Raw genomic sequence first — 22,084 nt, forward strand, 5'->3', positions numbered from 1 at the left:
AGAAGATAGACAAAAAAAGATATTGTTTTTCAATTACATTGTATTTCAAGTGTCTTGTATTTGAATTACACTCGTGATTAATATCATTAGCAATTAATTGAAAGGTTCGAATGATGTAATTGAATTACAACATAGTTGAATTACTATGTAATCGAAGCACAATATTATTAAATTGCGAAATTGAATTCGAATTGGCACAACTCTGGCTCGTAATATTTTCATGTACATACATCGGGTACAGAATTTATTGACTCGAGCCGAGAACTTCGGAGCTTATTTATGGGTCGGATAGGAGGCCTAGAACTTCGAAATGACTTTTTTATGCAACATCAAGTTACGCGGACGGGTTGCTATCGGACTCGTATGAATATTCCATTATTCGATCGTGTTCTTTCCATTAAAAGATCCAGTTTTACGACTCGCTGAATAAGTGATCGGAAAGTTCGCCGGAACAAAACCGACGACCCTCTCTCTTCCTCCAACCCCGCCGCACCCTCCCCCCGTTTGGAACGTGACTCCCGGCAGAGATCCTTGATTCGCCGTGTATTCGGGACACGCGTGTAATCCTCCCCGGTATCATCGCGAACGTCTTAACGCGGACGGGAAAAGACTAACGGCGAACTTAAACCGGATGAAAGTTTAAACGAGCGCGACCCAATTCCAGGGGCGTTCTTGCTGGACGTTTCGCGTTCAACCCCCGCGCACGAATAACAACGAGTTTCGCCATTAAGCTCTCGACACCGAGTACAAACAATGACCGCCCAGGGAGTTGTTCCGCGAAACAGCCCGCGAAAGACGAAGCAATAAGACGAAAATGGAAATATTATCGGGCACTCAGTGAGGTTCTCTGATTCGCAGTTCTGCTAATTTCTAATCTTTCGACTGTCGGCCTTCCTTCGATCTTTTTAACACGCGCAGCGCCGACAATCGACCACCAAAATTCCCTCGAAGTCGAAGCAATTTGATTAATTAAACCGACTAAACTGAGTCATAGAAAATGGAAATATTATAGATTAGACAAATTCTTCCGGATATAGAGATAAAATTGCTTCGAATGAGAAGGATTAATGTTCATACTTTCAGTGTTAGTTTAGGCTAAATCGCGTTGGAAAGTTGTGCTAGAAGTAATAATCACGTTTTCCTTCAAAATCGAGTCAATCTTTTTCGGATCAACCGTCGGGATTTTTCGATTTTTCGATAGGATATCGAGATTCTGTTCTAATCTAATCTACTCCATCTTAAAGCTGATACTTCCGCCATTAATTTAAGCTATGTTACGTTGAAAAAGACCTACGGGAATACGACATGAAATCGATTTGAAAATAGGGGATGATTTTAACGGAATTGTTTCGTGATTTAGGGAAATCGTATAAATAAATTCACCCGTTCTATTAATAATTTCGCAAGACCAATTTTCACACTTTACAATTCATATTGTATTTTCCAATAATGTCCATTTTGTTTAACCCTTCGCAACGATGTATCGACGATCATATAAGTTCGAAACTGTCGCCTGTAATTCCAAAGTTTAGACACGGTTATCAATTCGCTTCGTCCCTTATTTTTCGTCGTAGTCTTCTCTCGAGACCTTAAAGACGATCCTTCCGACCTCAAAGAAAGGCAACGGAGTAAATGTAGGTAGAATGGAAGAGAGGCCGAGGCGAGAAGGAAGAGGAAGAAGAAGAAGAAGAAGACGAAGAAGGGGGAGAGTAAAAGGGAAAAGGGCCAGAGGAAAAAAATGTTGGAGGCACTTCACATTCTCGGAACGTGGCACTCCAGGCTAAAAGGAGGTAAACACGCGCTCTCATGCTTAGTAGAGCAAAAGCTGCAGCGTTCAGTACGATCCTAGTGCTTCTGTAGGCTGTGCGTAGTGAAGGATAAACAAAGAGAGCTACAGAGAGGGACAGAGAGGCCTGCGAAAACTTACGCTCTCCCTTTTGTTCCCTTTAACTCCTCTCATTTTCCTCTTTCAGTCCGTTAACTCTCAATTCCGAGGCTCGGTCCACATTTTCACTTCAACTGGCTCCTCCCTTAATCATTATGTATCATCGAAATCCAATTAGGTCGTCCCGCAGACCGCAGCCCGCACACGGATTTCAATTCACTGGGCCGGAAACAAAAACGTCGCTTTTGTATCAGAAAAATGTATACATAGCTTCCTGTTTGTTTATCTATGTTACGATCTTACTAGATTTGCTTGTCAAAAATTTATCATAGCGGGACATCTAACTGGTAGCGATTGACAATCGAACGACAGATATTTCTTGCAAAAATATAACTCAGCATGCTTGGGATCATTTGTAATTTTATTGATTAAATTTTTTGATATGATATTTTGCTTATTTTGTTCATTTTGCTCATTTTGCTTACTTTGCTAATTTTGCGAATTTTGCTAATTTTGCTAATTTTTCTCCTTTTGCTCATTTTGCTCATTTTACTTATTTTGTTTATTCTGCTTATTATTTTGCTTATTATTGTGCTTATTTTATTGTGCTTATTATTTCGCTTATTTTACTTATTTTGCTTATTTTGCTTATTTTGCTTATTTTGTTTATTTTGCTTCTTTTGCTTCTTTTGCTTCTTTTGCTTCTTTTGCTTCTTTTGCTTCTTTTGCTTCTTTTGCTTATTTAGTAAAACCACGATTAGTAAAATAATTTGCAATTGAGTAAAATTGATTGATGCAAGTACGGAACAAATTTGGGAGACCATGATGTAGCTCTCGACCGTGTAATTTGTTTCCCAAAGAATTCGCTGTTCCAAGCGAGAAAGAAAGCTGTTTTCGGAGGCGATGACCAGCCCCGTCCAATTAGGACACCGTGTAGATCTGGTTGCCGGTGTTCCCAGCCGGCACTGCGGCGGATCTACTTTTGGAAAACTGGCGTGCAGTTCCGGGGCAGCCAGTCGGGTCCGTGAACGTTAAAGCCACTTCTCCGTTTCTGGTTCGTCTGGCGCGCGTAACCGCCGCGCGAACAGAGTTCTCGCACGAAATTACATTCTTTCGACGGCCCTTTATCACCACCGCCGCCGCCGCCGCCACCGCCGCCTTTGCCCTCGTTTCCCTTTCTCGCGTTCTCTATACGCTCCTCTCTATCCGCGAGGCTGGTTAAAAGCTACCTTTTCGAAACTGGAAGGGAGAAAGAAAGTCGGAAGGATCAAGAGCGACCGCCGTGCTGCGGGGATCCTATGTTTCGAGAGGTGCTCTTTCTGCTGAAATAAGAAAGCCTCGAAATTTTCGAAGCGGAGACCGCGGAACGAGCGGCAGAGCCTCCCCGTGAATTCACCGACGGAGAGTAATTTCTTTCCCCGAGATGTTGATTGCGCCCTTCCCTCCCTCCCTCATTCTCTCTCTTTTTCTCCGCCTCTCTCCTTCTCTGTCCGTCTTCTCTCCGTCTTTCTCCGCCCTCCTCGGCCAGGGCAACATTAAATGCACTCGCGGAGCTGGTCATTTTAGGCGACCCTTTTTTATCCTCTCTTCGACCAGTGTCGGCTTAATTACGACGCTTTAATTACGCCCCGAGACTGTGTGTCTGTCCACCAGCACCCCCGCACACATTCTTCCTGCGGTTGTCCGCTGTAAAATTGCTATCACCCCCCTCCTACTCCGCGCCTCCTCGCGGCCACCGCGACGAGGATGCTCGTCCGATCCTCAGAGGGTGTAAGCTGATGTAAAGAAGAAGGTCTGAAAGAGCCCGAAAGCGGGGTCCACGTAAACCCAACAAGACCACCGTCTTTGAAGCCGTAATTGCTGCGTCCTACGGTTTTCTTCAGTTTGATGATTGGCCGGTCTAACCCCGTCGCATCCCCGTGAGCCTCGCGCGTAATCCCGAAGCTGCGCCGTGGAACCGGTCTCAAACGCGGCCACGTGTTTCACAAAGCGGCCACCCGGGTGCTGGATAAGGTGCGGCACCTAAATGCCATGCATCGGGAAGAAACCACCGGTTCAGATAGGACCAAGCCGAGGGGAAGCTTCCAAGGATAACGGTCCTGCGGAGAATAACCCGTCCAGTGTTCCACAATGCGGAAACGACGCACGGAGCTCGCCACCGTGTAATGAACTCGACCCGCTTTTTTGCGCAGGTTAAACCGTTCCACGTGAGAATTGTTAGGGTGTTCTATGCGCTGCGAGCTTTTATCGGCCTGCTCGGGAAGCTCTGATGGCGGCAGTTTTTTGGGGGGAGGGGGGAGGACACTACCCCGAGGCGTTAAGAAATTGGCGAAGTTTGGGAACTTTTTTTCTCTAGGTAATTACTAAATAAAAGATCTGGTCACTCTAAGAGAATATAAATGTAAGTTTCAGCTGCGTTTTTCAATCTTTTTAGAGGGGAAAAATCGTGGAAAACGGCGAAGTTGTTCGTCGTTTCGGGAACCTCTTCTCGTTGAACGATTATTGCTAGTCGTCACAGCCGGCAAGTACAGTAATTTCTCTAAAAAATGTTCGGAGGTCGGAATTGAAAACGGCAGATCTGAGAATACTATGCCGCGAAGTCGGCTGAAAAAGGCAGCTGCCAGCATGTCGGTGTACATTAATATGAATACAGTGTAATGTTAGAATTAAAACGATGACTTTTTTTATTTCTAACTTTTTTGCCACAATTCGAAAACAATTCGGAGGCCACGTGCCACGATTCGAAGGCAATTCGGAAGCAATTCGAAGGTCACATGACACGATTCGAAGGCAATTCGAAATCAATTCAAAGGTCACATACTACGATTCGAAGACAATTCGAAAGCAATTCGGAGGCCACATGCCACGATTCGAAGGTAATTCGGAAGCAATTCCAAGATCACGTGCCACGATTCGAAGGCAATTTGAAGTCAATTAAAAGGTCACATGCTACAATTCGAAGGCAATTCAGAGGCCACATGCCACGATTCGAAGGCAATTCGGAAGCAATTCCAAGATTACGTGCCACGATTCGAAGGCAATTCGAAGTCAATTCAAAGGTCACATGCTACAATTCGAAGGCAATTCGGAGGCCACGTGCCACGATTCGAAGGCAATTCGGAAGCAATTCGAAGGCCACGTGCCATGATTCGAAGGCAATTCGAAAACAATTCAAAGGTTAGATGCAACAATTCGTAGGCAATTCGGAGGCCACATGCCACGATTCGAAGGCAATTCGGAAGCAATTCCAAGATCACGTGCCACGATTCGAAGGCAATTCGAAGTCGATTCAAAGGTCACATGCTACAATTCGAAGGCAATTCGAAGGTAATTCGGAGGCCACATGACACGATTCGAAGGTAATTCGAAGACCACATGACACGATTCGAAAGCAATTCGAAGGCCACGTGACGCTATTCGAAGGCAATTCTCCCGGGAATTCACATCTCGTCCCGCATCACACGCTTGACCGACTCCGTCGACCCTAAGCATCGACGTAGCAATAAATTACATAGGCGTAGGATTAGCACAGGGAAATTCACAGCAACCCGAAATTTGGCATTTCCGCGAGAAATTACTGTACTCGGACATCAGAATTAAACAAAATTTGGTTGATTCATCAGAAACCCATTTGAAAAATGAACCTTACAACGATTCAAACACAGTTTAGTAAACAAAATGACGATTTCAGCTTGGACATCGATCGCGACATTCGAACCATTCGCGGCCGAAATTGTGCCGTCGACGGATGAAAATTTCGTCTGGCTGGTTTAAATGGGCGCAACAGCTTCCAACGAGAAGCGTAAGAACAAGCTAGTATGTTCTGTTAATCGCTTAAACGGGATCCGCGGATTATCTCGAGCGGTTTCATTATACGGTCCGGGACGACGAGACGCGGTGCGTCGTCGACGAAAACTTCATTTCCGCAAAGGCGTAATCCATTTTCGTGCGCAGGTTTTTTCCGTCGTCGACGACAGCCCCGGAACCGCGCGCCGGCCATATTCGTTAATAATCCAGCCGCGAAATATCTTGCGGTATTGTGATTTAATACTCGTCGGCGACGGATACAAGGGATTTGCCGCGGTAATTGCCGCGGCCCGCGGATTACCCGGTTCAAAAAGCGTCCCGTTGTTCCTCCCGCGCGATTATTTCCTCCAGAGCCGGCGCGTTACCTCCGACCTCTCCGATAGGGAAACATTGTCAAATGCAAATCAAACAAGACAGACCGTGGAAACTTGCGCGCACGGAACTGACAGTCGTCCACTTCCTCCGGTCTCGGGCGATTTGAATAAACCGTCCGCAATTTTCTCGCAGTGCTTCCGCTTCTCCTAAAGAAAAGCATTTCAAATAAACCGTTTACAATTTCTCTCGGATACTCGGAAGCAAATAATTCGGTAGAAGCTTCGCGGAACGTTCAGCGATGCCAGAGACCAACTGGAAAAATCACGACCCGGGAAATAAATGCTCAACGATGGAAATGATGTTACATTAAATGAAGCTGGGCTGTTAAACTTTTGCACTCGAATGTAGTCTCTCAGACGGCGCGGCAAGGCTGACGATGATTGCGATACTTTCAAACTCGAAGCTTTTTATTTTGTAGAAGCGGTATTAGTTGCGATGTTGTACCTAATTTTATTGAAATACAGTAATTATTTCCAAGGTTATATAATTTTATATTTTATTTAACACTAAACCAACCGACCTGTAATGATGATTAGCGTGCATTGACTCGTAAGAGTGAAAAGATAGAATTCACTTGGATTTCGTAAAGTTTTAATTATGAGACTTGTTTCAATAATATAATTTATTCAATCATCTTCCACGAAGAAGTCTCCAAAGTTTGTAATATTGTAAAATAAAAAATCGGTCATTATGACCGTGGTAGGTTTAGTGTTGAAGCATTAGTTACTATTCCACGAGTAGACCCGTTCAAGTTATTAATGACCGACGCGAGAAACTTCTCCAGGTTAAATTTTATTCAGGCTAATTCATCCGAAAGAAATCGCAGAGCCTTCTGACTGTTCTGAAAAGAGAGCGCCGCAGCTAACTGGTTAACATTAATTAATCGATGTGCCTCGGACGCTTCAGACAATTACGATGACGTAAGTACCGGTTCTTCGTCATTGGTTCATTCGGCGCCGAGCATGGGAAACGGACGTCCCGTGGAGCTCGGTGTCGTATTATGCCAACGAAAAGGTGAAAAGGAGTTTCGTTTCACCGTTGTTTCGCGGACCGACGGCTGCACCGAGCCAGGGAAAATATTATTTCGGCGGCGAAGAGACGGGGGTGTGTCGTTCCGAAAGGCGAAACGCGATGAGAATGGTTATACAAGTACGGGGACGGGCTTCATAGAAATTGATGAGCCGTGTTTGCGTTCAGACCGAGATGAAATTGAACGCCGCGAAATGTCTTTCGCCGTTGTTATTGCGGCGAGGAAAAACGCCCGGTACCTGCTGCAGGATCTCTGTCCGAAGACAAGCATAATAATATTGAAACATCAGCAATTTCTTCAGGAAATATAATATCTGGCTCGCGCGGCACGGAATATTCATTGAAACGTGCTAATTGGACCGCGAATTTCGTGAATTTTGCGATACCAGTGAATGCCTGCATCGCGAAACAGGAAAAGCCTCGGAAGATTATAAGCGGACCGCGGATTTTATGCATTAAACAAAATCGGGTAGTTATGATTTTAAATAGAGTAACGATTGAAAGCAGTTTAAAACGTCAATGTATCGTTTTTAATTAATTATGATGATTAAAGGAAGAACGAAGTTGCTACTTGCCATTTATTTCCTGCAATTGATACAATTTTTATTCTGCATAAAAATCCGCAGTCCAATTATAAGGTTATTTTCAATCTTAATTAACTTTAAATCTATTCAATTTTAATTTTGTATATTAGTAATTATAATTATCTGGCAAACTGGCAAAATCAGACGAATAAAGCATCAGCTCTTTCGGATTCGATCGCTTTCATTGCGGATGGATAATTAATTCTTGAACGATCAGAAACTGAAATTCAAATATAATATTATAAATCTATATATATATAATTTTTGGTAAAAATATAATCTTAGAGAATTAAACTTAGAATTTAATTATAGCGTTTTCTAAGTTTAATTCTCTAAGATTATATTTTTACCAAAAATTATATATATATATATAGATTTACAATATTATATTTGAACTTCAGCTTTTGATCGTTCAAGAATTAATTATTCATCCGCAATGAATGCGATCGAATCCGAAAGAGCTGATGCGTTATTCGCCTGATTTTGCCAGTCGCCCGATAATTCGCGTACAAGTGGACGCGGGTCCCGTAACATCAGGGATTGCAACCGCAGCAGAATCCACGAAAATTCGGAGAGGAACCCTCGCCCGTATTCTTCCCGGCGTGGAAGCGCGCGTCGAATTCAAATTTCCTATGTCGCCCCGACGTCCGTGGAAAACCCAGTGTAAACGTCGACGTCGCGACGCGACGGCGCGCGTAGGTCTGGCTCGTCCTGATTGCGAGTGCACGCTTCAAATAGGGCGGAAAGGGTTCGCCGCCGCCTCACGAGCAATTTCATTTCCACCCTCGGAAAATTTATGCAAATCATCTCTCGGGGCGGCACGCGGCGCGACAAGGAAAAGAGAGGCCACCACGCCGAGACCCGGCCGTAACGAATTCAACCGGGATTATCCGATTTCGCCGGGACAAGAAGCTGCTAACACGCCCGTCGGTCTCGAACACGGTGTATCGACGACCGGTTTTCCTCGCGACTCGTCTCCCAAGACAACGCCGAGGCGAGCTCGCTGACGTCGAACCGACAGGATTCGTCCATCAACTCGGAACCGAATCTTCTGGCGCTCGCGAGGATACGCTTGCGGACCGAGATGAATTGTCGAGGAGTTGGTTCAACTCTCCGGAGATTCGTTTCGTCGAGGACCGAGGGACTTCAGAAATTCGTCGGGGTTAAATGCGGGAGATCTGGGAATTTTTGGGGATTTTTGGGGATTTCTTGAACGGAGATAGAGGTAAATTTCGAGAAGCAAATTGCTGTTAGAAGTTTCGTTCAAAATGTCAGATACACTAAGATTTTTGCAACATTTTTGTTGACCATAATTTGTTGAAGTTGGCGCAGGGAAATTATTTAGAAATTAACGGCCACAGTCGGAGTCCAATTTCACCGCTTCCGAAAGGAAAGTACTAATCACGTTTAAGACCACGGTGAAGTCGTCCGACCATTGCCGACCGTTTCTACTTGAAATAAACTGCACCTGTTCTTAAAGAAGCTTGCGATAAACTTGCAAGACCGCGATGGTCGGTCGGACTGCAGAACATTGTAATTTGCACTCTAAAATATACGAGCTGAAATGAAACCGGCTGACCATTGTCGACCGTTTCTACTTGAAAGCAATGTTACCGCATTGACCGTTTGAGTCCCAAGCAGCGCGATCGCGCTGTTTAGATCTTGTGTCGTGATCAAACTTGTGTAGTGACGCACGTACATCGCATAGCTGCTTTTTTTCATTTTTTTTCTTTTTGTTTCGTTTACCAATCTTGACGAGCGTTATCCCGCCGCTTGGTTCTCTTCGCAATCAATTAAGACAAGCGCTGTTACGCTGTTCGCCACTTTTCGGCCGTGTTTTCTGAATAACTCCTGGGACTCAAACGGTCAATACCATATCAACGGTAATATTTCCATTTCGTGTAATTTGTTGCATTTGATACACTTTGAACTGTCTTCTAAACGCATGATTTTGTAACGTGATATTACAATTTTTAGCGACGACTCAGTCCCGTGCAGAGAGTGAATTATGATCGTTCGGGGACAGGAGGCCCCGCAGTGTTTGCGTCCTCGAAAATCTGGAGACCCATATAAATACCTAATTAGATATGTCAGCAGCGAGTACGGAAAGCTTCTAGAATGTAATGGATAGACGAAAGAGGATTGGGCCGAGGTAGAGCTGTGTCATGTAACAAGTTCCTCCGGGAAGCGCAATGATGCATATGCAAGATGCAGCTGCACTCTTTCCGGGCGCAGCAAAGCATCTTTTATGCAAGGAATGCTCGGAGAAGTGTTAGAGGATTATCCGACGAGAAGTCAGCTATTAAATTCAAATTTCTCCGTGGCCCTATCCCCCACCCCCCGGCAGCAGTTTCTTAAACCATCCCACGGTGCAAGTACTTTTAAACCCTCGAAGTTTGTCTTAACTTTCTGCCAACTTCGCCGTCGAATAATATAATGTCAGAGGAGCGAGAGAGCACCCCGGCCGGCGACATACATATTTATAAGTGGCTATTTTGTTTTTAATGACTTAATCGCGATCGGTGGCCTCATAAATTTTCATTCAACCGGACTCGCCACGATCTCTCCTCCTCCTCCTCCTACTCGTCCTCTATCCGGGTCGCGGATCCCGTCGGCCGGAGGTCAAAGATCACGATCAACAACCGTGACGTAAGCAGCCGGCAGGCAGGTTTTGCTTCTGACAGGTATGGAAATACAGACGATGGCCTGCAAATTGCTTCTTCCACTTTAAACCAGCCGTTTTCCACTCGACGCCGGTGACGTACGCGGGTCTGCCATGCGGTTACACAGCACGCCTGACCGCCTACGCGGCCCTTCGATTCCCGATCGTTCGAGAAAAACTCGTTAGTTCATCCCTACCATGTGCTGCACTAATTTTTACACGACCGTTCTATACCGTGGCCGTTCTACAACAGCGGTCCTCCGCCAGGACCGACCGAGGCTGCGAAACAAAATCGACCGCGCGCGGAACACACGCGGCTGGCCGTTCTCTCGGCTGTTTCCACGTGAAAACGAAACTCGATCTTCCCGAAAGGAAAGCATCGATAATATTCACACCCGCGTTCACTGTATTCTACAATATTTTACCGAATTTGAGCTTCGAAATACGTGGATCGAATCAAAATCGACCGATCCTTGTCAACTGTTTCTACTTAAAATCAATTATGCTCGGACTAAAATATACCAATACGTTTCAAGAGCGCAATGATTTCACGGCGGAAAATGTACGTATTGATAACGGAATCGAGTGACCATTGCCAACTGTTTCCACTGAAATCCAATTTTACCTCTTTGAACAGAAAATTACCGATAACTTTGGAAACCACAATGATCGGGGACGTATAATGTTATAAATCGCGCACTAAACGGCACGACTCGAAACGAAATCGTCAGACCATGATCGATCGTCTCTACTTTAAAGCCAATTTTACAGTTTTAGTATGGGATGTGGCAATAATATTTCAGACAGCAATGGGCGGACTCCAGAGTACCATGAATCGCAGTCGAAGAGACTCGAATTGGAACAAAGTCGACGGACCATTGTCGACGGTTTCTACTTAAAATCAATGTTCTCCATTCCGAAATGAAAGTGCCGGTAATTGTTAGGTGCACACTGATTGTCCTACAATGATCGTAGAACATTATAATTTACATTCTAGAAGACGCGAACTGAAACAAAATCGACCGACCATTGTCGACCGTTTCCACTGGAGACCAATTTGAATCTCTCTGAAAGCGGAAGTAATGACAATTCTCCGTGTCCCAAATGACTGGAGTACAGTAATTTCTCCAAGAAATGTTCGGAGGTCGGAATTGAAATTAGCGGATCTGAGAATACTAAGTCGCGATTCTTCGAGTAATCGCGGTTCGTTTTTATAGAAACGCGATGACTTAACTTTTTTATTTCTAATTTTTTGCCACGATTCGAAGGCAATTCGGAGGCCACATGACACGATTCGAAGGCAATTCGGAGGCCACGTGACACGATTCGAAGGCAATTCGGAGGGCATATGACACGATTAGAAGGCAATTCAGAGACCAGGTGACACGATTCGAAGGAAATTCGGAGACCAAATGACACCATTCGAAGGCAATTCGGAGACCAGGTGACACGATTCGAAGGCAATTCGGAGACCACGTAACACGATTCGAAGGCAATTCGGAGAGCAGGTGACACGATTCTAAGGCAATTCAGAGGCCATATGACACGATTAGAAGGCAACTCAGAGACCAGGTGACACGATTCGAAGGCAATTCGGAGACCACGTAACACGATTCGAAGGCAATTCGGAGAGCAGGTGACACGATTCTAAGGCAATTCAGAGGCCATATGACACGATTAGAAGGCAACTCAGAGACCAGGTGACACGATTCGAAAGCAATTCAGATACCAGGTGACACGATGCGAAGGAAATTCGGAGACCAAATGACACGATTCGAAAGCAATTCAGATACCAGGTGACACGATTCGAAGGCAATTCTTCCAAGAATTCGCGTCGCGTGCTACACCCTACGTTTCACCAACTCCGTCCACCCTTATCATCGTCGTAGCAATAAATTACACGAGCGTAGGACCAGAACAGCGAAATTCACAGCAACCCGAAATTTGGCATTTCCGGGCGAAATCACTGTATTAAGAATCGCACTCTAGAAATCCCGAATCGATCAACGCAGACTCCCCAGTCTCTCAGAAAGCTCCTAACCGAGAATTACTGTTTTCGAGGCTGGTGAACAGAGTGTCTATCGATCGGTGGGACGTTAATTCACAGCCGAGAGGTCAAAGCCGCTGATAAATAACGCGGAGGAGGTGTGAGCACGTGCCATTTGAATCCGGGAGAGCCCTCTGGCAGGGAAACTCGACGGAAGAGGCGACACGGCAGGCGACAGACGGACCACCCTCGTCTGAGAGGGAATCTCGCGGAGGAAATGTAACGTTCAGAAATCACGGAATAAGTCGAACTATCGCTCATGAATTTTATTTCCGTTCGCGCGAGCCAGTGTCACCGTTCCCTCCTCTTATATTCCTTTCCCGGCCGGTGAATCGCATTTGCATAACATAAATGTACGGAGCTGCCAGGGTTCCGGGGACGCGGAGGGTCGTCAAGAAGGCTCGGACAAACAGGCAAACGGACAGCAGAGCGGAGCTTGCTCGGAGGGACTACTCGGCACGGTAAATCTTTGGATACGACTCTCGTCTCGCAGGTACTTTGCATTCGTTTCTTATTCCACGACTCTTTTCCCATCCCCCGTCCACGGCTCCTTTCTCTTTCCCGCTCGTTTCCCTTTCTCTTTTCGACAAGTGTCGCACACCCTTCGACTCGCGAGCACTCGAATCCCATTCGAACTTCACTTCAGACCCCGGGGCTTTTCGCCGTCCACGGAAAATCATTTCTCCCACCTCCCGCGAGCCCGTTTCGTTAAGCTCGCCGCCCGTCTCCCTTCGGCCCCCTCTCCTTTCACTTAATGGTACTTTGTATCAAGCCGGCCGGCAAATATTGCGGCCACCGTTCTCCATCTGTCCGACGCACCCCCAATTTCAGCTGATTCATCGGGCTGATTTATCGCGTTGATTATCACTGGCCAGAGTCAGACACATTTTATTTGAAGCAATAAATAAGAAATTACAAACTAAATATTAATATATCGTTTACACATGATACTTGAATTTTTCATTTCATTAAAAAGTTATTTGAATAATTCCGCAAATAATTGATTTCCCATTTCCTATTTGCAAATAACGTGTTATTTTTTACTCGGATTTTAGGGGAAGACGAATAATAAACAGCTTTCGTTTCTCTTTCGTCTGTTATATTATATATTATGGAGATTTCACACGATTCGAATTTAGGTGAAAAGCAAATAAGAAGTAATCTCTGTTTTTTATGCTCGTTTCCTCGCGTCATAAATATTAATTTCCATTTATTGTATTACAGGCATCCCGGATTATCACAGAAATTATATTATCGTAGAATTTTATTCGATCATTCCCAGCGAACGTGTCTTTCGTAAATAGAGCAATTCTAAAAAGAAGAAAAAATACAAGATGGATCATTTTGACGTTCACAGGTATATCCAGCATTGAACCACGATCAACGATGATTTTTAACGAAACGGCACCGGCGAGCGTCGGCCACGTTTTCGCAAAATATTCCGCGAAAACGGCGAGTCGCCTAAAGGGCGAATTTCCATTGAGTTAGATTGCTCTCGTGGAAATGCGACTGCGGTCTCTCCATGACCGATCGTAATGGGGAACGCGTTGAACGTATGAATTTTGAATTCCAATAATCGAGTCGCGGCCGACGATAATCGGCGAGCAGACCGTGTTAGTCGAGGTATCCGAAAAAAATCGAGTCGGTTGCATAAATGGTGATCGATCCGTGGGCAATTTTCGGTCGATGTAATCGTTGCATTACGCCTTATTACCGACGAATTGCAGCCATTTCTGTGCGCCGGTGAAATAAAGCACCGGGAACAGATGATACAAGTTTAATGCGTTTTAAACGAGCGCCCGACTGGCAGCGGTATTTTGTTCGCGGATCATTTCCGTTGAAAAATTTTATACAACGTTCTACCCTTCGTTTCCCGACGTATCCCGTTTAATTTTCCCCGGCTCGCGTTCGTTTGCCGTGTTTTTTCCCCCAACCCGTCTGCAATCGTTTCGGCCGTGCGTTCAGTTCGAAAAATATTCCCGTCGATTCATTTGAATTTATAAATAAAATCTGCGTCACCTCTCGACTGACGGATCATGTGTATACACGGCGATTTCGGGAGAAATAAACAGAAAAATCCGATATACCGTCGCCCCCCCTCCCCGCGTTCTGCCTTGCAATTTTATATGCTCGCGTATCTCCGCCCTGTGCGAGCACGATCCGGGAACTGACGTAGCTCTGTCCGTTATTGGAAGAACATTTAACGTCCTATGCGGAATTATTAAATAAATTCGCGGAAATCGTATCAGCGAATTACGGTGAAAATTTTTTTTAAAACGCACTGGAACACCCTCTTTTTCCGAGATAAATTCACAGTCCGACGAAGATTTTTCACTCGGTATACCACACTTTTTACTTTTAATTCCCTACCAGCCGGAAAAACGCTCGCCGCCGCGTTTCTACGTGTCTCTGCCGCGTCCCACGGCGAAATAAAAATTCATATTTTTTAATTGTTCGAATTATTATCGTTACGACTTTATCACTCGCCGAAAAAGCAAACGCGGTCGCCGACTCCACGACGGAGATACTCCGAGACCAAGAAGATACGTTAATTGACCTGACATTTGCTTTTTGGTAGAACAAACACGCCAGCTAATTTCTCCAAGAAATGCCAAATTTCGGGTTGCTAGGAATTTCCCTATGCTAGTCCGTGAGCTAGCTATTTCCCTGTGCTAGAATCGTGGCAAAAAATTAGAAATAAGAAAGTTAAGCTATCGTCTTTATTCTAGCATTATTATGTAAGTAAATTCTCCTTCCCGAATTGTCCATTTTTGTGCCCAATCTCAGCACGAATTAGGAAGGATTACTGTAATCATATTAACACTAGATTTACAGAACCCGTGAAAATGACGGGTCACTAATTGTTTAATTTACGATTATTCATATCGTAAAGTTACATTTATGAGTTATTTATTCAATTTATATGTTACTTACGGCAACTGTTACAATAACACTTACTACTAATATAACTAATATAATTATAATGTAATGAATATATAGTTATAATATAACTAATATATAGTTATATTATAAATTAATGTAGTTATAATATAACTAATATAGTTATATTATAAATTAATATAGTTATAATACAACTAATATATAGTTATATTATAAATTAATATAGTTATAATATAACTAATATAGTTATATTATAAATTAATATAGTTATAATATAACTAATATAGTTATATTATAAATTAATATAGTTATAATATAACTAATATAGTTATATTATAAATTAATATAGTTATAATATAACTAATATAGTTATATTATAAATTAATATAGTATAACTAATATAGTTATAATATAATGAATATAGTTATAACTAATATAGTTATAATATAATGAATATAGTTATAACTAATATAATTATAATATAATGAATATAGTTATAATATAACTAATATAACACAGCTGTTTTTGTGCTCCGTAAATCTAGCGTTAATATACACCGGCATGCTGGCGGCTGCCTTTTTTTACCAACTGCCTCGAAATTCTACAAAAACGAGCCGACGCGATGCTCGAAGAATCGTCTCTTAACGCGACTTAGTATTCTCGGATCTGCCGGTTTCAATTCCGACCTCCAAACATTTCTAGGAGAAATTACCGCGGTCTCCATCTTTTCGTGCGAGATTGAACGGGAATCGCGTTCGACATGGAACGCTACGCGGCATAATCACGGCGCCAAATATTCAGGCAAGCCGGCGAATTTCGGCATTCGCTCGCGCGAGAACGGCGCCGCCCTGGCCCAAGGAGCAATGAAAATTCCGCTCGCGCGACAATTTAAGCGGTTCCTATCGTTCGGCCCGCCGTTACACGCGGATGATAACGTTAAAAACATCATACGCGCAATTCATGGTACGAACGTGACGTTATCCTCGACCGGGGAGAAAAAAAAGAGGAATCCCGAAGCGCCTCGGGCTGGGAGAGGAAGGGTGGCCCCCAAACGCGCATCGACGTTGTTTCCTGATTTCCGAACGCGGTCGCGAAATTCTGCCGGCGCGCTCTCTCCCGCACGTGTGCGAACTTTATAATATTCGCGGCGCGATAACGACCGACTTAACGCGCGTTTACCCTATTTATCTTCGAACCGCGCGACGCCAAGCTCGGTTAATGTCGTCGGAATTATGCGGGGACCGCGCCGAAAGAATGCTCTCGCTGCGACTGCTGCGAACGTTACGCGGCTTGCGGATGGTTAAAAAAAAAAAATCTTAATTCAGTGTAATAACGACCGGCTACGCTGTCTACACCGGATCCACGTTGTTCCTGTATTTATTCTGCACGCGGAACCGCTCGCTTCCGTATCGTAATAGGGCCGGACGCGAACTTCCATGCAGTTAGTGGACCCGACTGCGAAAAAGTTTCATAGGGCGGAAGAGACTCGGCCAATCGTTGCTGCGATTAAACTTGGAAAACGTATTTGTTAGAATATTATCACGATCTTTCGATGTATAGTAAATTCTCCCTAATTGGCGCTCGGATTGTGCACAAAAATGGACAACTTGGAAAGAGGAGATTATTATCGTTCGAGGCCTGCACCTCGTTTTTATGATTGTTGACGATCTGTAACTGTAAAAACGAGCTGCGAGGCTCGAACGATTGTATCTCCTCTTCTCAAATTGTTCATTTTTTATTACAAGCTGAAGGAAAATTTGGGAGAATTTCCTGTATTGCGGACGCTTGCACGCATCTTTATTGGATAACAGAGGAACTGTCAACGAATTTGTTTAATTACAATTAATTAACAGTTTAACCGTCAACCACTATTTCCGGTTTGTGAGATAGCTACTAATTATTTATTCATTCTTGTGTTCATAGTTATTATTCATAATAGTTACTCATAATTCGAAGAAAAATTGTGAAAAATGGGACGTTTTTAGTACATTTGCTTCTACTCGATCGAACTTCATTATTGACGTGCAAAGTAAGAAAAATTGAGATTTTGATTTCACACAGGTCAGTGTTTAGGTCAGATCTATTGTACAACACTTAATTATTTCTATTCAAAGAATATTCTTAGATCGCGTCCTGGCAACTCGAACGTGTCCATTAATCATTGAAACGTGATACGAAACGGTGTAACGTTGCAAATACTTGCACGATGTACGAGATAAATTATATTCGACGTGGTTGATGATGCCATTTAGTTATTATATCCGCACAAGAATTTCGTTACGTCTGCTGACAGGAGATATCCTGCTGATAATTATGGTGTTTCCAAAATGATGGATATTAATTACGCGTGGAAACCAACTTTCGTTTCATATAATCTATATCGACACGATCCTTCATAAAATTTTATTTAGCACTAGATCCACATTTATCCCGATTTTTAACGAGCATCATTGTAATATTTACCACAAGTAATACATATACTAAACAAATAACTCATAAATGTATCTTTACAATCTGAATAATCGCAAATTAAAAAATCGATGACCCGTCATCTTGACGGGTTCCATAAGCCTATTCTTAAACAGTCTAATTATTTCCAACGTTCTATCATTTTCTACCCTGCCATAACTATGGTAACATGATCCAAAAACATACTTCGAGCGCAGAGTTCAAAAATCGTACGCACTGCTAACAAAATCATGAACGAAGGAAACCAAGCGCTCCGGAGAGAATCTGTTTCGTAGCAGCTGCTTGCCAAAATTCGTTCTTGCGTCTCTCGCATTGGCGTCGACAAGTCCACGAAGAGAGTATTTACCGAGTAAGGTAAAAGAGATCGGCCACAGAGTTCCTTGTCCCGCGGGAATTCTCTGGGGGGCAGCCCCGGTTTTATTGAATTTCGCGGCGGCCAGGATAATCCTGACAACGTAAGCGATCCGCGATTATGCAGTCCGCTTTTTACGCCGAGCCCCGGCAAACCATCCGTTAAAGAGAGTCTCCGCGTTTCACCTGGCCGGCCTCGGTGGACCCCAGGTAGCACCCGGCCACCGCCGCCGGAGCGAAGGGTCTAATGAACGGTCCGTACGAGGGTCGAATCGGAAAGCAGAGTTCTGCTCCCCCCCGGTTGTCGCCTCCGCGAAGATTGTTCCCGAGTTATATCACGTTGAACTATCTACCGCCTTACGTTCCGTAGGATGTATGTACCCTGAACTTTTCGAAGTTTGCGCTCCGCCGGAGGAAGAGCGTGACGTGGTGAACAAGAAGCGCCGATCAATCAGCATTAAGACCTCGGGACCCGGGTCCGATCCGAGGGCGGGGGTCTTGCAAATGGAAATCTTCCGAGGCCCGGGCTCTGCCATTGCCGCTGATAAATGGCGGGAAAATGTAGAACGCAATCTGCCCGGTCCACTTGGATAATTCTATTAAGATACGGGTCCACGGCGTTGCACATCGTCCATTTCTATGCAACGAATTCGATATTATTGACAGAGCAACGCGCTTAACCCTTTCTTTCTTCTACGTCGAAACATAGTTCGATTCTTCTATCGTCGAAGTAAGATTACTGCGATAGAATAGATCGTAACTTTATTTTTATATTTCTCCGAATTTACCGTGAAATAATAATATATTTCAGCATTTCGCTGAAGAATTATATGTTTCCACGTGATATTTAAATGAAAGCTGAACTTTGACCAGCTGTAACTCCGTTAGAAGCTGTCATAAAATGATGAATTTTCTTTTAAATTGTAGCACGAAGTCTTTACTTTACGACAGCGTATTCTAATTTTTAATATCATGCGTCCCCAGGATTGTACTATTCTAAATCTCGGGGCACGTTCGTGATACCGAAAAAGTGCAAAGTTTAACGCCTCTACGGACTTGGCAAAATTTTTCTCGAGTACGTCGTTTACAGCGTCGTAAAGTTCGGAGTTTTCTCTTTAATATGAGGGCTAAATTAGGTTGCTGCGATTTTTTCCCGCAAACTTACAGCACTTTCAATGATAAATGTGCAGTCGGCATTAGAATAACCAAAGGTACACCACGACGAGGTTGCACCTCGTGCGTATGTGTTTCGTGTGTACTTAATGTGTTTTTAGTTCATATTTAGTATAATTTGAATGTAAAGTGTGTGCTCTAAGAATGTTTCATCCAAATGTAATAAACTCAACATATTAAAAGAAATATCATCATTCTATCAGCATTTGACAGAGTTACAGTCGTTCGAAGATCGACAATTTTTGGGCCAAAAATTGGCTTTAATTTTGCTGTTGAGTGTACATGCGCGAATTTGCGACCGAATATCGGGCAAACGAAAATCAGTATCGCCGACAATTCGGAAGGGGTGTCTTTGGCCGTCTTCGCGCAGCGTTTCAAATGCCGCCGTCGAGCAAAGGGTGGGCCGCGTGAACAACCAACAAAAATAAATAGAGTGTCAAATGGTTTCGGGTTATCGCGCCGGTCGCGCTGTACACACTGCAAATACGCTCATACGGAGCCATTATTGGCGGGCGCGGTGGTGGGGGACATTTACATGAACAAACATTACCTCCAAGCGGATGAACATCGCCGGTTACTATTCTAGCTGTACATCCAGATATAAACGAGCTTATACGACCTGGAACTAACGCGACCGCAAATTTGTACTAGTTGGAACGGCAGCATAGACGAATTTGTGTTTAGGAAGCAGAGATATAATTAATAATGGCCCGCGATCGTTCGGCGCAGTCCTGGATACGGCCAGCACGTGGCCGTTCCAGTTGAATAATAAATGAGGAGCCCCGGCCTCCGCGTGCGCCGCCGTCCAAAATATCAAGATCGAAAATCCGACACGTAGACGCAGCTTTTTCACCTGTACGATCGCCCGCTGTTATCAATTTCTACCAACGGATGGCCCCTGTCCCGGGTCGTGCCACGTTGAAACACAAATACGCTCTGCGGTCTCAATGTTAAGTAGAATAATCCGAGCTCGGTCAGACTTCTCGCTGTCGGCGCCTGCATCCCGCAATATCTTTCGCACACATTGCCGCGCTAACTCGACTATTATTTCCCACGATTCTCGAACGGTCTGCCTGCAGCTGCATCGAAAACGCTATCGCGAACACGCCCGATTTTCCGCAAAGTGGAACAGCGAATGCGTAAAATTTTACGGAAAAAACTGCGGGATCGATCCTCCTTCTCTCCCCCCCCCCAAAAAAAATTGCAGGAGTACTCAGATTTCAGCGAAGCTGAATACGTTGCAATCCGATCCGAGTTAACATTAAAAGCAACGAATATTGAAAAGAATACAACGAAATAATCTTCGTTCTTGTCTCAAAGAAAAAGCTTGCGAAATGATTGCTTAGGTCGCGATTCTACGCGATCTCTGCGATCGCGAATTGAATTCGCCTTATTAATCCGAAATGGCGGCGCAATTTCGACGGGACAAAAAATGCGAATCGTCCGGTATTTCGCGCACGCGAAGCAGATTGAAACTTGTCGAACTCGATAACGGGTGAAATACGGTGCAAGGTGCACCGTGCACGTCGAACGCATCGATCACTCTATATCATCGTTCTACGAAAATAAATCTGGACATCCGAATAATTAGCGATCCGTGCCGGTGTGCCGAACAGGAGAACAGAGTTTCGCCCGGTACTGTATACGAGAGCCAGCCAGGTGTACAACTCAGCACGGGTACACGTGGTCGAAACTTCGCCAGGAATTACAAGGACTTTTACGGGCCGCCGCGGCCCGAAATTTCGCGCATCAATTTCGCTGCGTTTCCGCGGCGCGTCTCGGCCAAGAATTGCCCGGAGCATGGTCGGAGGCTCGTAAAAGAGGAATACATACACATCGGGCCGACTTCGCGGCCCGAGGGAATAGTTTCCGGTCGGAGAGCTCGAGCTGGTAAATATGAAGCGCGTAGCACACAGAGAGAGAAAGAGAGAGAGAGACAAATTCCGATTATTCGAACGAAAACTCGGCGACCAAGTTCGCGCGGCATTCTGAGGGTGTGCATCGAGGACAACCGATCGCAATGTCCACCGGAAGAAAAACCGAACGGCGGAAGCACGCGAGCCCTGCGAATGACAATCGGTCCGAGGAAATGGAACGCGGGTTTGACAGTGCGAGGCAACGCGAACGGGAAATCCATGGTGCGCGATCCATTCACGTCTAACGTGTCGCTGCGGATAAGCCGCGGCGTCCTTGGTTACATCTCGAGAATCGGGTATCGATTGCTTCACTTCCACGGGGTTGAAAAAAGCCGAGGGCAGGAAGAGAAAGGGGAGACGGCGCGGGCACCGTTCGAAGAGCACGTTGCTGCTCGAGCACTTGACGTCGCACGCGGATCGGCCCTAATTTCGATGCGGACACGGTGCGAGAGATTCGGTGACAAGCTTGGCCAGCGTTCGAGAGCAACATCGTCGTTCGAAAAATTTTGGCGAATTAGGGGAGAATGCGTGTGTGTCGAGACTCACTTAATTCCAGCAGGATGCGGTGGACGACGGGGTCTGGCGTCTTCCGCTGGCCTCGGGGACGACCGGGACACCACCAGAACACTAACTAGGCGATCAGCTGATCGACCAATGACCGAGTGCGCCCAATGATCCGTCACTGGCAACGAAAACTCACCACCGAACACGATAACCCTCACCGGACGGGGGCGCGCGGACGACTGACTGCCGCGGCAGTCACGGTGGGGTGTAGCTGTGCGCTGATTCTCTACTACCCCCACCGAGCAAACCACCCTCTTTATCCTTCCGCCCCGCCGACACCATGCTCTCTCCTTTCTTCCTGCCGCTCGTCTTGTCTCCGTT

The 22,084-nt window shown here is 44.9% G+C and overlaps 1 protein-coding gene across 1 annotated transcript in view; it reads right to left on the reverse strand.

Moving 5' to 3' along the window:
- Nucleotides 1–21,842, reverse strand: part of LOC117223720 (uncharacterized) — a 210,402-nt gene extending 188,560 nt beyond the window's left edge. Inside the window, exon 1 of the mRNA XM_033476173.2 lies at nt 21,746–21,842. The gene's annotated coding sequence lies outside the window, so the exon portion shown is untranslated. The remainder of the gene's footprint in view (nt 1–21,745) is intronic.
- Nucleotides 21,843–22,084: the final 242 nt, after the last annotated feature.

Source organism: Megalopta genalis, chromosome 4, assembly GCF_051020955.1.
Source record: "Megalopta genalis isolate 19385.01 chromosome 4, iyMegGena1_principal, whole genome shotgun sequence".
Classification (NCBI taxonomy): domain Eukaryota; kingdom Metazoa; phylum Arthropoda; class Insecta; order Hymenoptera; family Halictidae; genus Megalopta; species Megalopta genalis.